Here is a 16,744-nt window from a genome sequence, read left to right as displayed (position 1 = left end):
TGGCGGTCGGAGCCTGCCGTTTCCTCGCGCGGCGAGTGGCCGCTTCTCGTTCGGACACGCCCCATTTGGCGCTCATTGCCGGCTCCTAGACTGTGGGCGCTTGGCCGGGAGGGGGCGGGGCGCTGACGCCATCTTGAAGCAGCTTTGTTATTATTATCGCCTACCCTGGAAGGAGAGGCAGAAATGAGTTAGTGTGTATGAAAATAGTCTGGAGTGAGTGGGGAGGGGGAGGGGGACGTAGGCCGGAGTGGCCAACCATCTCGGGGACCCTCTTTGCCTTTGTGTCGTCCCTGTCAAGGCTCTTCGTAAGAAATGTCTTTTCTACTTTCACTCCTCTGCTCTGAGATTTGCTCCTTTGATTCTCTTCTCATCACAGCTTGCCCCTCCCCCTCCCCCTCCTCTTTCCTTAGAGAAATGATGGCTTGTACTTACTACGCTTTCCAGGGGTTGTTTTAGGTATGCTGCACACTAGACAATGGTTGTCTTCTCAGAAAACCTTACTGTATTTGAGTGATACTTTAATTTGGACTGATTTACAAAATAGTTCCATTTTTGTTTTTAATTTAGTTTAGCTAAAATAAAGGATATTGGCAATTAAGTGTATGTCTTTCTTGGTTGGAAAGTGCTTAGTGTGGACATCGCAAGAAACCTTGTGAAGAATATCAAGTAAAAAAAAGGGAAAATGATAGAAGCTGATTTGTGGGCTTCTAGGGTTGAAAAATGTGTTGTATTGTTTTTATTAGCACTAATTGTGTGTTCAGTGCATCACCATATCTATTAATTCTAATTTTTCTTTATTGTTATATCAAACAAGAATAGACAATAAAAGGTAGCTAACACAGGTGTTATAATTTAACCACAATCCATTCAATGTGTCAATCCCATGCAAACTAAGGAGCAGATGCGGTCTAACACCACTAGTTACTTTTCTTATACCCCTGCTTCTTGTACACATCCTACCATCAACCTATAAACCTCTATGGTCCAGAGGAAAGTATGGTTAAACCTACTAAGTGATCATATATAATCAAAAGGCTTCATATCTGTAATATATTTAAAATCAAATTGCAAATTCTTGGGGCTAGCAATTCAAAATAAGGTGACTTAATCAAAAGAAAGCCCTTGTAAGTGACATTGATTTCCCACACCATTAATATATGAAATTGTTTCCACTGCCAATATGAAGGGGCTTCAGGCTGCACCCACATGTGGAGCACATAACTTTTCCCTACCAAAATAGCTTTTCATATTAGTAATTTATGCTCCTTCCTTATCTCAATAGCATTCAAATGATCACTTATTAATTCTAAAGTAGTAATTATTCTATTTCCCAACAGCTGACTTGGGTCACTGTTCTTTCCCAAAATGTATAGCTTGACAAGCCCAAAACAGTTCATAGTGCGAATCTCAAGGAATGTCAGTATAGAGTGATCTTTACCAAGATGATAAAGGGGATGGAACTTCTCTTGTATGAGGAAAGACTAAAAAGGTTGGGGCTCTTCAACTTGGAAAAGAGACAGCTGAGGGGAGATATGATTCAAGTCAACAAAATCATCAGTGGTGTAGAATAAGTAAAAATGAATCTATTTTTTAGTCTTTCAAAAATTACAAAGACTAGGGGTTCCTTTTACAAAGGTACGCTAGGGTTTTTAGCGCATGCACAAAACTACCACATGCTATAGCACACGATAGCTGAAAATCTACCACCTCCTAAAAAGAAGATAGTAGCGATTAGCGCGCTCGGGAATTTAACGCGCGCTATTGCGTGTGTTCAGGCCCTAGCGCACCTTTGTAAAAGGAGCCCTAGGGGACACTTGATGAAGTTACAGGGAAATACTTTTAAAACCAATAGGAGGAATTATTTTTCAGAGGTTGTGGAAAGAGCGGTTAATGTAGCTGGTTTTAAGAAAGGTTTGGACAATTTCCTGGAGGAAAAGTTCATAGTCTGTTATTGAGACAGACATAGGGGAAGCCACTGCTTGCCCTGGATCGGTAGAATTGAATATTGCTACTATTTGGGTTTTTACCAGGTACTAGTGACCTGGATTGGCCACCATGAAGACGGATTACTGGGCTGGATGGACCATTGTTCTGACCCAGTAAGGCTATTCTTATGTTCTTGGGCCAAGGTACCCTCAGCTCTTTTACGCTTAAGACATCTAGATTAGTCAGCCAGTTTTGCTTTTAGTGCTCAAGTTTGTGGCCAATATGCCCTATGGATAAGCTTGTATAATATTCTCTCAGATTTGCAATATGAGCTACAGAAGGGAGATTTTTAATGGTAGACAATATCAGGTGATAATAAGAGCGCAACCCAGTTCTTTTTCCCAAGCCTGTTGTAGGATCATATCATCTTTTGGCCTTGTAATAGTTACATAGAATTATGTAGTTCTGAAATTGTGGACTGAACATTCTGCTTTGTAAGAAACAATTTCTTCAACTTAAGTCCTATTGGAATTTGAAGTACAATCACACCCAAAATGCGAATATAATGTTGATAAACAAAATAACTAATTTCTACCAAAGTTACTTGATTATTGTAAGCTTCTATACAACTGCTAATGACTGGAGGAGTCAATTCAGAGCGGTTTGTATGAGCTTTGTAATGGTGTTACAATATATGAGCTTCTGTAAAAGTGTTACAATTCAGAGTTTGCATTTCCTAGGATGTTTTCAATTGGATAATATGATTTTTGCTCATGGGAACAAGTTGGATTGACTTTCGTGGAATATGTTTTTTATGAGGATGGTTCCATCATGACATTAGCAGAGATACATGGATGCATATATATATATATATTTATAGGTGTGTATAAGAAGGTATAATATGAATAAATATTTTATATAGGTTATGTATAAGCAGGTAGATTGATTACATATTATAGGTGGAAATAAGAAAGAGGATTGATTATGATTTAAGAGGTCTGAACATAAGAATTGCCACTGCTGAGTCAGACCAGTGGTCCATCATGCCCAGCAGTCCACTCACGCGGCGGCCCTCTGGTCTAAGACCAGCACCCTAACTGAGACTAGCCCTACTAGCGCATGTTCTTGTTCAACAGAAACTTGTCTAACTTTGTCTTGAATCCTTGGAGGGTGTTTTCCCCTATAACAGCCTCTGGAAGGGCGTTCCAGCTTTCTACCACTCTCTGGGTGAAGAAGAACTTCCTTACGTTTGTACGGAATCTATCCCCTTTCAACTTTAGAGAGTGCCCTCTTGTTCTCCCTACCTTGGAGAGGGTGAACAACCTGTCCTTATCTACTAAGTCTATCTCCTTCAGTACCTTGAATGTTTAGATCATGTTCCCTCTCAATCTCCTCTGTTCGAGAGAGAAGAGGCCCAGTTTCTCTAATTTTTCGCTGTACGGCAGCTCCTCCAGCCCCTTAACCAACTCGGAAAATGCCAACTCTGTATTGTAACACCTTCCTGAGGTAAATTTAGGATTTTCTCTTATTGGCAGTTAATTTGTAACCCCAGGGCCATCTTTCCATGGTTTTATCAGATCTTTCCAAGTTTTTCCCTATGCCTGTCAACTTCTGTACCTATCCATGCCATCTTCTCCTTCTTCAGTTACTTCCTCATTTTAACCAAAATTGGCATGTATAAAATCCAGTACTTTGAGTTTGGTTTGTCTGCACTCTGCTTTTTTCCTTTCTATCAAACCATACCTTGTGATGATCACTTTTGCCTTAATGGGCACCCATCCGCATGTTAGGAAACACTTCCTCCATTTGTGAGCACTAGATCTGTCTCATCCCTTCCCACTTGGGTTCTGTCACCATTTGTCAAGCAAAGCACTTTGAAAGGCATCCGCAATCTCTCTTCTTCTTTCCAGTTCTGCCGATGGGATGTTCCAGTCCGAATCAGGCAAGTTGCAGTTTCCCAGCAATAGCACATTCCCTTTCAAGATTATGGATATCATTGATAAGATCCTTTATCCAGCTTCTCCATTTGTGCCAGAGGTTTGTAGATAACACCTGTATGGATACAGGTTCCATGTTTTCTTTCCAGGATAATCCCTATTGTTACTTCCTTTTCCCATGTTTCCTACATTTCAGCCATTCTGAGTGGAGTGGGTAGATGTGAATTTTTTGAATGTGGGAAAGAAGAATCCAAACTATAGCTACGTGATGCAAAGCTCCACATTAGGAGTCACCACCCAGTAAAAAGATTTAGGTGTCATTGATGATAACATGGAAACTCTCACCTCGATATGCAGTGATGGCTAAGAATACAAATAGAATGTTAGGAATCATCAAGAAAGGAATGGAAAACAAAGATGAGAATGTTGTTATGCCTTTGTATCATTCCATGGCGAGGCTGCACTTTGAATACCATGCACAGTTCTGATCACTGCATCTCAAAAAAGATATAATCGAATTAGAAAAGGTATCGAGAAGGACAACAAACATTAGAAAAAAGGGATGGACCAGACTTTTTGTTTAAGTTAATTTTGATACTAAAATTACAAACTGGCATTTGTAGGGCTTCGTGGCTTCTGCTTGACTCTCAGGCATATTCAGAGTTAAAAGCAAAATGGGAAGCAGATTTAAGTTAGTTCATAGTGAGGATCTCCAGGACTGTCGGTATAGAGTGATCCACAGAGTAGTCTTTACTCAATCCCAGTTTATTGAGAACCTCTATACTGCTACAATAACAAGTGCTGCCCGATTCGCCAATATGAATCGATTCATCGTCTGAGAAAATCAGACTCGCCGATTGAGTGACCAACACCTCTCTCCTCCCTGGTGAGATCTGCCATACCTCCGAGGTCTCCTAAAGCAGCAGCGGTAGTGGACGGTCAGCAGCGGCATCGTTCTGAATGGGCTGCTCACTGCCTGCCCTGCGAAGGCCTCTGCTGCATCACTGATAATGTCACTGATGACATGGCAGAGGGAACCTTAGCGGGGCAGGCCTCGAGTAGCCCATTCAGGGCAATACCCCTGCTGCTTTAGGAGGCCTCGTAGGTATATCAGGATTTATGATGGGAGAGTTGATGGGGTGCTGCTTCACGGGGGATGGGAGGGTGGGATGGGAGGAACGTTGCTGCTTTGGGAAGAGAGGAAAAATTGTTGGGGTGGAGGAGAGGAAGAGCGAGAAGTAGAAAGGGATGAGAGGGAGAACTCCTGCATATAGTGGAGGGGAGGGATAAATGTTGGACATAGGGTGGAGGGCAGGAAGAGATGGTGCATGGTGAGAGAGAAAGAAATGTTGCACATGATAATGAAGGGGAGGAAGGGAAAGATGCTGCATGGAGGGGAATAGAGAGGTTAGACCCAGGGCACAAGGCAGGGAGAGAGAGCGAAAGAGAGATGGTAGACAGTGGGAAAGAAAGAAATGTTGGCTATGACAGTGAGTTAGCAGAGAGAGGAAAAGTCTTTTGTTAATTTTGTTTACACCACAGTGCTGGTGTGGGGTTGGGGAGGGAAAAGGGAGGTAGAGTGTGTGGAAAGGCTACAAAACAAACCGCTAGGACCTTTGGAAAAAAAAAAAAAAAGCGCCCAATTGGCAAGAAAAATGAATTGAATCGAAAAATTTTTCCCTGAATCGAGCAGCATTACTAATGATTGGATAATAATTTAAGAGTGGTTTACATGAGCCTCTATGATGGTGTTATGATACATGAGCTTCAGTGGTGGTACAGTTATTTCAGGCAGGGCTATGTAGTCTGTTATTTGTGCTAAATGCAATACTGGGGGCATAAGTATTTCATGCTTTCTGGGTTTGTCCCAGCTATTTAGGATTTGTGTAAGAGAATTCAGGAATATTAGAAAGGATGCCTTAGAGCAGTGGTTCCCAACCCTGTCCTGGAGGAACACCAGGCCAATTGGGTTTTCAGGCTAGCCCTAATGAATATGCCTGAAGCAAATTTGCATGCCTATCACTTCCATCATATGCAAATCTCTCTCATGCATATTCATTAGGGCTAGCCTGAAAACCCGATTGGCCTGGTGTTCCTCCAGGACAGGGTTGGGAATCACTGCCTTAGAGTGTTATTCTGGATGCCAAAGTTCATCTATTGGATGTCCTGGATTCTTGTTGGTTTAGGGCGAGAGGAATTAAACTGTTTGAAAAATGCATTCTCTGTTCTTGGGCATCTTCAACTCCCCAGTCTTATTGAGCGTGGAGGAATCAGTTACATTAATTGTTGGTCTGGGAGACTTAGGGGACCTTCTTTACTGCTCGTCTTAAGAAATACTTCTTGCTTATCTAGGAGCTTTCTTTGCAATTATTAGCCCCATGAGCTAGAAAAACATAGTAAATGACGGCAGATAAAGACAAGAATGGTCCATCCAGTCTACCGAAAGAGGATTGGTTCTTAACTTTTTGCACTAGTAGTTTTCTTTAATATTTTGTCAAAAGGGGATGGGGTGGTAATACAGGGGAGAAGAGGTATATGGGAAGTGGGAGGTTATAAGAAACCAAACCTCTCGCAGGTTTTGTGGGTTTTGGGTGCAAGGAAAGAATGGGTTGATAACATTTTGCAAAACTGAGAAGATTCTGTTCTATTGATTGTTCTTGTTCATTTCATTCTCAATAAAAATTGTTTACAATAATACATAAAAGGGGGAGGGGATGGGACAGCGTCACTCTGAGGAAAGACTAAAACCTAGAACTAGGGCTCTTCAGCCTGAAGAAGAGATGACTCGAAGAAGATATGATAGAGGTCTATAAAATACAGAGTGGAATGGGTAGATGTAAATCGCTTGTTTACTCTTTCCAAAAATACTAGGAGTTAGGGGATCATGCAATGAAGCTACTAAATAGTAGATTTAAAGCAAACGGGATAATTTGTTTTTCACTCAGTGTGTAATTAAATTCTGGAATTTGTTGCCAGAGAATGTGGTGAAAGCAGTTTGCTTAGCAAGGTTAAAAAAGGATTTGGATAATTTCCTAAGATGAACTTGGGAAACTCCACTGCTTCTTCCTAGGCTAAGCAGCATAAATTCTGTTTTATTTATTTATTTACTTCTATACTGTTCTCCCAAGGGAGCTCAGAACGGTTTACATGAATTTTTCCCTCTGTCCCGGCGGGCTCACAATCTTTCTGACGTACCTGGGGCAATGGAGGGGGGATTAAGTGACTTGCCCAGGGTCACAAGGAGCAGCGTGGCTTTGAACCCACAACCTCAGGGTGCTGAGGCTGTAGCTTTAACCACTGCGCCACACACTTTTTGGGATCTTGCCAGGTACTTGTGACCTGGGTTGGTCACAAGATACTTGGCTTGATGAACTTTTGGTCTGTGCCAGTATGGCAACTCTTATGATCTTATATTGTTTTTCACCACTCCACTCTTCGGCCCCCCTCTATCCTTTCCTAAATGATTATAGCCTACTATGTTGCATCCCATTTATGGGAATTCTTGTATTATGCCTTTGTAATAACAACAGTATCTGCCTCAAAAATCAGGGCTTGCAAATCTTGAACCTTTTTTCTTAGGTATTTGCTCATTGCTTTCCATGTGTTACTAAGTGAATTATTTAGGGGTTTTCGATATTACCTCCCCCATTCTGTCATGTTTTTGCTGGGGGTGACTTTCTGAATTTCCTTTTTTCCTTTTTCCATTGGTCACTTCCATTCTCTAGTTTAAATGTCTAGAAACATACAGTCTGAATTTCTCCCCAAAAATCTGTTTTCCTGTCACTGAAAGGTGTAATTGTAATAATACAGCCTGTTACTTTACCATGTGCTGCACCATCCTCCCATCTATCTAAAGCCATCTTTACACCAGACTTTAAGCCACTTATTGAACTCCTGTGTTACATAGTCTTTCTTCTCCCTTTCCATATTTAGGAATACGTTCAGAAAAAGCTATGCTCTGAACCAAAAACTTTAATTCCCTTTCCAAACTTTTTGAATGCTGTGATCCAAACTTGTTTTTGTTAACCAGGTCATTTGTTCCCAGTTGGATTACAATATCAGTATTAGAATCCTTACTCTTCTCTGACCACATTCAGTATTTCTTTGGTACTTCTGGTAACAGAGGATCCTGGAAGGATTTTCACTAGGTTGAGACCTTGAACTGTGTTCCTGAATTAATGCTTCTCATAATGGAGTTTCCTAGCAGTAAAAGTGTTCTACTTTGAGCTGATTTGTCAATCTTTTGTGGATATCCTTTAGATTGAGTTGTATTCTTTGTCTCTGGCACCACCTTGTCATAACGTTTCAGTGCAGCAAAGTAATTATGTTGGAGCAAAGGTTGGGAGGGTGAATGCCTCTGTGATACAGGTTGTAATCTATCTGAGCCTACTGTGACCTTTTGTTTTCTGCGGCAGTGCTGGTGGTAAATTGGTTGGGAATTGGTAGTCCTGGATGTTGCTTTAATTGCAGCCAGTTCCTTTTTTAAGTTTAATTTCTTCTTTCATAGCTGAGAGTTGGAGAGAGTGCTGCCCAATTCAGGGAAAATATTTTGATTTGGCCCATTGAATCGATGTTTTTTTTTTAATTTTGTAGCCTCTTCACCCCCCCTCCCCACACCAGCACGATGGTGTAAACAAACAAGACTTTTCTCTCTTTGTTATGTCCTAGCTCATGCTCGCTGTCTAACACCAGCTCTGGCAGGATACACATTTCAAATCTGATATCGTAATCACAAAATAGAAAACAAAATTATTTTTTCTACCTTTTGTTGTCTGGTCATTTATTATTCAAATCATGCTGGTCCCAGGCTCTGGTTTTTGTTTGTCTTCTGTAAACTCTCTCGCCAGGGTTTCCTTCCTATTTAAGTTTTCTTCTTTCTCCGTGCTCACCATCTCTGTCCCTTCCCTTCAACTGCTATATCCTAACATTTCTGTTTCTTTCCCACTGTCTACCATCTCTCTCTCTCCCTGCTTTGTACCCTAGGTCAAACCTCTCTATTTCCCTCCATGCAGCATCTCTACCTTTCTCCCCTCCAATATCATGTGCAACATTTCTTTCTCTCTCCCCATGCACCACCTCTCCCTGCCCTCTACCCTATGTCCAACATTTCTCTCCATGCATGTCTCCCTAGCCTCCATCATATGCAGGATTTCTCCCTTTTACTCCTTTTTACCTCTGTTGTTCCTCTCCCTTCATCTCCTTCACCCCATGTCCAACAGTTCTTTTTCTCTTTCCTCCCTCTGTACAGCAGCTTTCCATCCCTCCTCCCAATCCCCTTGAGCAACAACTTTCCATCCCTCGCTGCCATCCCCCTGTGCAGCACTTCCCGACTGAAACCCCCCCCCATGAGACCTGACATCCAATGACGTGGCAGAGGGAAGACCCCCGGCAGAGCAGGCCACGAGCAGCCTGTTCTGAGCACTGCCTCTGCTAGCCGAGCACTGCCTCTGCTAGCCGGCCACTGCTGCTGCTGCTGCTTTAGGAGGTCAGGAATCAGTGAATCGGGCAATACTAGTTGGAGACAGATGGGGCAGCAAGCTCTAAGGTTTTAGATGGCTTGCCTTAGGACTAAGGCACAACATGTATTGCATTGAATGAAAGTCACATTTATCATTTATTACAATATATATCACTAAATAAAAACAGCTAAAAATATGAAAGTTAAAAAAATGACCACAAGACAAGCAACTCCATTATATGAGAAGAAAGAAAGTCAGTCATACAAGAGGACAGCTCACAATCCATGTTTCATTCTACTGCACCAGTGTGCCTACTTCAGATAGAACATCATCTAGGCCAAAGAGGGAAGAAGATATAATAGAGATGTTTAAATACCTATGTGGCATGAATGTGCAAGAGGTTAATCTCTTTCAGTTGAAAAGTGTTGGAAGGGGAGGCATAGGATGAAGGGGTAGATTCAGAAGTAACCTCAGAAAATACTTTTTCACAGAAAGGGTAGTGAATGCTTGGAATGGTATCCTTGTGGAGATGAAGAATGTATCTGAATGACAAATACGTTGAATCTAAGGAAGAGGAGGGGATAGTGGATGGCATGGTTGGGAAAACTACTTAGGCCATATGGTCTTTATTTGCTGTAATATTTCTATCTCTAAAACCAATTGAAACAAGAGTTTTGTAAAGTACAAAATGATATTTCAAGTCTAACATATTAAGGCAATGATTTCCACAGCACTGGAGCCAAAAAATAAAAGGCACTGTTTCTAGTGGATTCTCATTTTGAGTTGGGGGGGGGGGGGATGCAGAACGAGTCTATAATTGTTCAAGGACCTTAAAGTTCAGCCAGGGGTATAGGGAATAACCAAGATATTCAGGTATGGAGGAACTCCTTGAGGTAAAACTGTATATCATGTTGATATGATTAACAAGTGTGAAAAGATGCACTATATCTGAATATCAATGAGAAAATTATCCAGTAGAGTGGTGTCTCTCAAACTGTGTGCCATGGCACAGTGATTTGCCTCAGAGATTCTGTGTATGCCACGACAGATTCCAGAATTTTATTTAATTTTTTTAAATTCCCTTCATAAGTATACACTAGAATAGATGACATGTATGTTGCATACTCAAGAGTCTGTCAATATTATGACGTCTGTGTGCATAAGGATACAACTGCCCAGACAAGCATCATTCTTTGACGTCATTGGTCCTTGAAAACTTACAGCAAGTAATTTCATTTTTTTATGCAGTAGATATCCTAACTCGAGCAACAAAGCAATCAAAACTTTATTACCATTTGGATATTCTTACCTTTGCGAACTTGGATTTTCAGCTTTGACAGAAATTAAATCAAAGAAAAAAGAACGACTGCTGATAGTGGATGATGAAATGTGTTTGCTTGTTGACTATCGAGCCACATTTTGAGTTAATTTGCACTCAAAAACAAGCACATCCATCACATTAATTAGCAATTCTATCTACTTTAGTTTCACCATTGTTATAATTACCCATCCATAGCTTAAAGAACTTTAAATAACTCTCAAATTTAATTCTATGTTGGTTTTGCAATTTTATAATTTCAGTTATAATATGCCGCGAAAAACATTTACTCCGTTTAGTGTGCCACGAAAAACATTTAGGGGTCTGTTTACTAAGGCTCGCTAGTGCCTCTTAGTGTGCGCTAAAAAGTTAGCATGTGCTAAATGCTAATGCGTCCATAGGATATAATGGACATGTTAGCATTTAGCACGCGCTAAGATGCACTAGTGCGCCTTAGTAAAAGGACCGCTTAGTGTGCCACAGCTAAAAAAGTTTGAGAGACACTGCAGTAGAGGGATTATTAAGGGTAATTATTGTCTCTTGGTTTTTCTGTATATAAGGGAGAAGAAGCCAGGGGAAGGAAGGGGAAAAATGTGCTCACAGGCCATCTAATGGACTGATGCTCAAAACCTAACGCTGGAGCTAGAGGCGAGTACACCTGTGTAAGTGAGCACAGAGGGCTCTGGCATGGGAGATATGCATGCCAAAGGTTAGCATGCAAAGGTAGTTATATCGATGTTGATAGATCATTTCCTGTTCCCTCCCAGTGCTCGGAGAACAGATCAGAAAACAAAACCGCCCTTACTACTTAAATTTAACCCCAGTTTGAGCAATTGTTAGGTTGTTTGAAGAGAAGATTTCTCAGATCTGCTAGTTCTTATCTAACCTTCAAGAAAATGGTTAAACCTTGGGTGTTTCAGTAAGCATAGAGCTGTTTATCCCAGGACAAGCAGGCATGATATTCTCACATGTGGGTGACGTCATCTACGGAGCCCCAGCGCGGACAGCTTTTCAAGCAAACTTGCTAGAAGTTTCAAGTTTGCACACTGCACCACGCATGTGCTAGCCTTCTTGCCACTAGAGGGCGCATCCCCACCTCGTGGTCCTCAGTTCTTTTTCATCCGCGGAGCCAGAAGCCCTGTGGAGAAATTGTGCTAATTGTGCCTTCTGTCGCCGCGGCTGTGTAGGGTTTTTCGCACGGTCGCTGCGTTTTTTCGTCTCTTTATTGCTTTATTTCTTTCTTTTTCAAAAAAAAAAAAAAAAAAATCTTTCGTATCCGTTACTACCGGGGGCTCCCGGTAGCCGTGGCCGAGGAACCTCGCTTGTTCCCGGCTCTCTTGTGGGCCCATGTCCCGGCCCGTAACGGGCTTTAAAAAGTGCGGGCGCTGTGAAAGACTCCTTTCGATTACTGACCCGCACGGGTGCTGTTTGCGGTGTTTGGGGCCCCAACACCCGACGGCATCCTGCGATAAGTGTGCCACTTTTCAGAAGCGGGCACTTAAACGCCGCAAGGCCCGCATGGCGGAACTTTTCTCTGTGGAGTCCCCGCCGGGGAAGGCCTCGAGTTCGGCCTCGGCTTCGGCCCCGGCCTTGACCTCGGCCTCGACATCGGCCTCGGCCTCAGCTTCGGGACCGTCGGCTTCGCCTCGGGCCTCGGTGCCTTCGAAGCAGCTGCCCTCTTCCAAGGCCTCGGGTAAGTCTCCGCTTCCCTCCTCAGCTCCATCCAAGAAGCCATCCTCGGGCTCGTCGGCGGGTGGGCCCGCCTCAGTGAAGCCCAAGTTGCCAGCGTCCGCTGCCCCGAGGGAATACTCGAGACCGAGGTCGCCCTCTGAGGAGCAGCGGCAGGTCTTGCCGCAGGGGATGTCAATCCCCGTGTTCCAGGAATTGCTCCGGGCGTTAATCGCCTCGGAGCTCACCGGGGCCATTGACCAGCTGCACCAGGCTTCGGCCTCGGCAGCTTCGGCCTCGGAGGCTTCGGCCCCGGTGGCCCCGCAGTTGGCGACCTCGGTCTCGGGTACCGGGGCCTCGGCTCCCGAGGCGCCCACGGCCTCGACCTCGGTAGTTCCCTCGGACCCGGCTTCGCGAGATCCGCCGGAGCGTAGTGTGCGCCCGAAGGACAAGGGGCGCCGAGTACGAAGACTTTCGTCTTCGTCCTCGGGGTCCTCGAGGGGTTCATCTCCCTCGGGCAGGTCTCGAGCGAGGCGCAGGCCGAGGAAGGCTAAGCGGTCTCGGACCTCGCCTCGGCGGCGTGGTCGCTCGTCACCGGCCGGGTGCGGTGCCTTGCAGGTTCGGGATTTGCGTGTCGATAACCCCATTTTGTTCCGGTCTCCGGCCAGGGAGAGCTCTCGGGCTTCCTCGCCCGGGCCGAAGGGTCGGGCCTCGGTGCCTCGGACCCCGGGGGGATCCCCGAGGGGTTCCTCCAGGCGCACCCGGTCTCCGACTCCGTCGAGGTCGCAGGACTGTGCCTCGTTGGGGTCGGGGTCGGGTAGGGAGCCCAGATACTCCAACCAGGCCTCTCCCTTCGGCTCTGCCGGGAAGTCTCGGTCTCCCTCTCCTCCTGCTAAACCCTCATCCTTTACGAGGTTTGTGCAGGATATGGCTGCGGCTTTGGGTGTTGACTTGTCTGAAGGGTCCACTTACACCAAGGAGTTTTTGGAGGAGCAGGATCTTCCTGCCCCCCCCAGGGAGTCGCCGCGCCTTCCAATTAACAAGGTCCTCTGTCAGACCTTTCTGAGGAATCTTGAGGCTCCATTGACGGTCGCTGTGGTCCCCGCCAAAATGGAGTCTAAGTATCGCACCCTTCCCATCAAGGGGTTTGAGAAGGGCCAACTTTCCCATACTTCGCTCCTGGTGGAATCGGCGGTCAAGAAATCTCAGCCTTCCCGGGTCTCGGCGACGGTCCCACCTAGTAGGGAGGGCCGGACCCTTGACAAATTTGGGCGCCGTCTCTATGCGAACTCTCTGATGGCTACCAGGGTCCTGAACTATGCCTTCTCGTACTCTTCCTTCCTCCGTACGATGGTGAAGGACCTCCCCTCCTTTCGTGAGGTGATGCCTGAGTCGCATAGGGACCGGTTCGCCACCTTTAGTTCCAACCTGACCCAGCTGCGCCTATATTTATTCCACGCGGTTTAGGATGCATTTGAACTCGCCTCGAGGGTGTCCGCCTGTGCAGTGGCCATGCGCCGGCTGGCGTGGCTTCGTACCCTCGAAATGGAGTCCAATTTGCAGGAACGCCTGGCTAATTTGCCTTGCGTTGGGGTGGAATTGTTTGATGACACTTTGGATGCGGCGACGGAGCGACTTTCCAAACAGGAACGCTCCCTGGCCTCTCTGGTGAAGCCGAAGCCTAAGGCTCCTACCCAGCGTCCCTTCAGACAGCCTCCGAGGAGATACCCTCAGAAGTCCACACCGGCCTTCTCCAGACCGCCCCCTCGAAGACAGCCCCAGCAGAGTAGAGGCGGCCCCTCTAAACCTGCCGCGCAGGGGGCCGCCAAGGCCGCGCCGTCCTTTTGACGGGATAGGCGGTTGGGGGCGGGCCCTCACCGCAATATCGAGCCACCCCCTCCCCATCGGGGGTCGGCTGACGGCCTTTGCCGGGGCCTGGTCGGTGATCACGTCGGACGCCTGGGTGCTCGGGATAATCTCAGACGGCTATTCGCTGAACTTCTCCTGTCCGCCTCCGGACTTGCCCCCCGGGGCTTGCCCTCCCAATCGGAACCAGCTGGCCCTTCTCCTGGAGGAAGCCAGGGCCTTGTTGAGCCTCAGGGCGGTCGAGGTGGTGCCTCGCGATCAGAGGGGCCTGGGGTTTTACTCCCGTTACTTTTTGGTCCCAAAAAAGACCGGGGACTTGCGCCCCATTTTGGACCTCCGGAAGCTCAACAAGTTCCTGGTCCGGGAGAAGTTCCGTATGTTATCGCTCCCGGTTCTCTACCCTCTTTTGGAGGAGGGGGATTGGATGTGCTCCCTGGACTTGAAGGAAGCTTACACCCATGTTCCGGTGCATCCCGCTTGCCGCAGGTTCTTGCGTTTTCAGGTCGGGGATTTGCACCTGCAGTATCGGGTTCTTCCCTTCGGGTTGGCATCCTCCCCTCGGGTATTCACCAAGTGTATGGTGGTGGTGGCGGCGGCCCTGCGCTCGCGGGGTCTACAGGTCTTTCCCTATCTGGACGATTGGCTGATCAAAGCCCCGTCCAGGGAGGGGGTTATCTTAGCGACCCGACAGACTATCAGTCTTTTACAGGACCTGGGGTTCGAAGTGAACTTCCCCAAGTCCCAATTGCGTCCGGCGCAGTCTCTCCAGTTCATTGGAGCCGTGCTGGACACGGTTCGCCTTCGCGCTTTTCTCCCCCCGCCCCGGCGGGAGACTCTGCTTCGGTGGAGTCGTCATTGTCGAGGGCAATCGCAGGTGTCGGCCCAGCACATGATGGTTTTGCTGGGTCACATGGCGTCGACGGTTCACGTCACGCCGTTCGCTCGCTTGCACCTGAGAATCGCGCAATGGACTCTGGCGTCGCAGTGGCGCCAGGATCGCGATCCGGTGTCTTCCCGGATATCAGTAACTCCTTGTTTACGTCGATCGCTCCGTTGGTGGACCGACTCTTCCACTTTGTCAGGGGGTTTGCTGTTTCGCGTTCCTCCTCACACCAAGGTCTTGACGACGGACTCTTCCGAGTACGCGTGGGGAGCGCACCTGGACGGTCTGAGGACGCAGGGTCTGTGGTCGGTCGAGGACCGTCGGTGCCACATCAATGTGCTGGAGCTTCGCGCCATTTTTCTGGCTGCGCGAGCTTTTGTCCACCTGCTGCACGACCAGGTAGTACTCGTGCGGACGGACAATCAGGTAGCGATGTACTATGTCAACAAACAGGGGGGTACGGGCTCTTGGCCTCTATGCCGAGAGGCTCTCCGTCTTTGGGACTGGGCAATTTCCCAGAATATATTCCTGCGGGCGGTCTACATTCAGGGAGAGCAGAACCAGCTGGCAGACAGACTCAGTCGTCTTCTCCAGCCGCACGAATGGTCTCTGAACTCCCGAGTACTTCGCGAGGTTTTCGACCGCTGGGGAACTCCTCAAGTGGATCTGTTTGCCTCTCCGGAGAATCGCAAGTTACCCCTCTATTGCTCTCGGATCTACACTCCGGATCGTCTCGAAGCGGATGCCTTCCTCCTCGAATGGGAGGGGAGGTTCCTTTATGCGTTTCCGCCGTTCCCTCTGATTTTGAGAACGCTGGTTCATCTCAGATCGACCGGAGCCTCCATGATCCTCATTGCACCTCGGTGGCCAAGGCAGCCCTGGTTCTCCCTACTTCTTCAACTCAGTACCAGGGAACCTCTGCTTCTACCGGTGTTTCCCTCTCTGCTGTCTCAGAGTCGGGGTTCGCTGTTGCATCCCAATCTTCAGTCTTTACATCTGACTGCTTGGTTTCTCTCCCTCTGACTTCGTTTCCGGTCTCTCGGGCCGTGAGGGACGTTTTGGAGGCCTCGCGTAAGGTCTCGACTCGGCTTTGCTATACTCAGAAATGGACCAGGTTTACATCCTGGTGTTCTTTGAATAGTCTGCGACCAGATTCGGTGCCTGTGGCTTCGATTCTGGAATATCTTTTGCATTTGTCTGAGTCTGGCCTGAAAACGACTTCCATTCGGGTGCATCTCAGTGCCATTGCAGCATTCCATCGGCATCTTGAGGGTCGTTCTCTCTCTCTTCATCCTCTGGTGACACGTTTCATGAAGGGGTTAGTGAATATCCATCCTCCTCTGAAACCTCCTCCGGTGTTGTGGGATCTTAATGTGGTCTTGGCTCAGCTTATGAAGCCTCCCTTTGAACCCATCGACAAGTCGCATCTTAAGTTTCTTACTTGGAAAGTAGTCTTTTTGATTGCACTCACTTCTGCTCGTCGAATCAGTGAGTTACAGTCTTTGGTTGCGGATCCTCCTTTCACGGTCTTTCATCATGATAAGGTGGTTCTTCGCACCCATCCCAAATTTTTACCTAAGGTTGTGTCTGATTTCCACCTCAATCAGTCTATTGTCCTTCCGGTGTTTTTTCCGAAGCCCCATTCTCATCCTGGTGAGGCGGCGCTTCATACCCTTGACTGTAAGAG

At 46.6% G+C, this 16,744-nt stretch overlaps 1 protein-coding gene across 8 annotated transcripts in view; it reads left to right on the top strand.

Annotated features, from left to right (window-relative positions):
* GPBP1L1 (GC-rich promoter binding protein 1 like 1) overlaps positions 1 to 16,744 on the top strand; it is a 200,037-nt gene that overhangs the window by 145 nt on the left and 183,148 nt on the right. Inside the window, exon 1 of one of the 8 annotated variants that reach the window (XM_033915407.1) lies at positions 65 to 187. The exons of 2 other annotated variants lie outside the window; for them this stretch is intronic. The gene's annotated coding sequence lies outside the window, so the exon portion shown is untranslated. Of the gene's footprint in view, positions 1 to 64; positions 306 to 437; positions 457 to 3,862; positions 3,964 to 11,207; positions 11,303 to 16,744 lie in introns of those variants that run through there. 5 more of the 8 variants (XM_033915403.1, XM_033915401.1, XM_033915408.1 and 2 more) reach the window with 5 other exon arrangements.

Source organism: Geotrypetes seraphini, chromosome 12, assembly GCF_902459505.1.
Source record: "Geotrypetes seraphini chromosome 12, aGeoSer1.1, whole genome shotgun sequence".
In the NCBI taxonomy this organism is placed as follows: domain Eukaryota; kingdom Metazoa; phylum Chordata; class Amphibia; order Gymnophiona; family Dermophiidae; genus Geotrypetes; species Geotrypetes seraphini.
The sequence above is the reverse complement of the archived record's forward strand: the minus strand, read 5'-3'. Positions and strand labels throughout refer to the sequence as shown.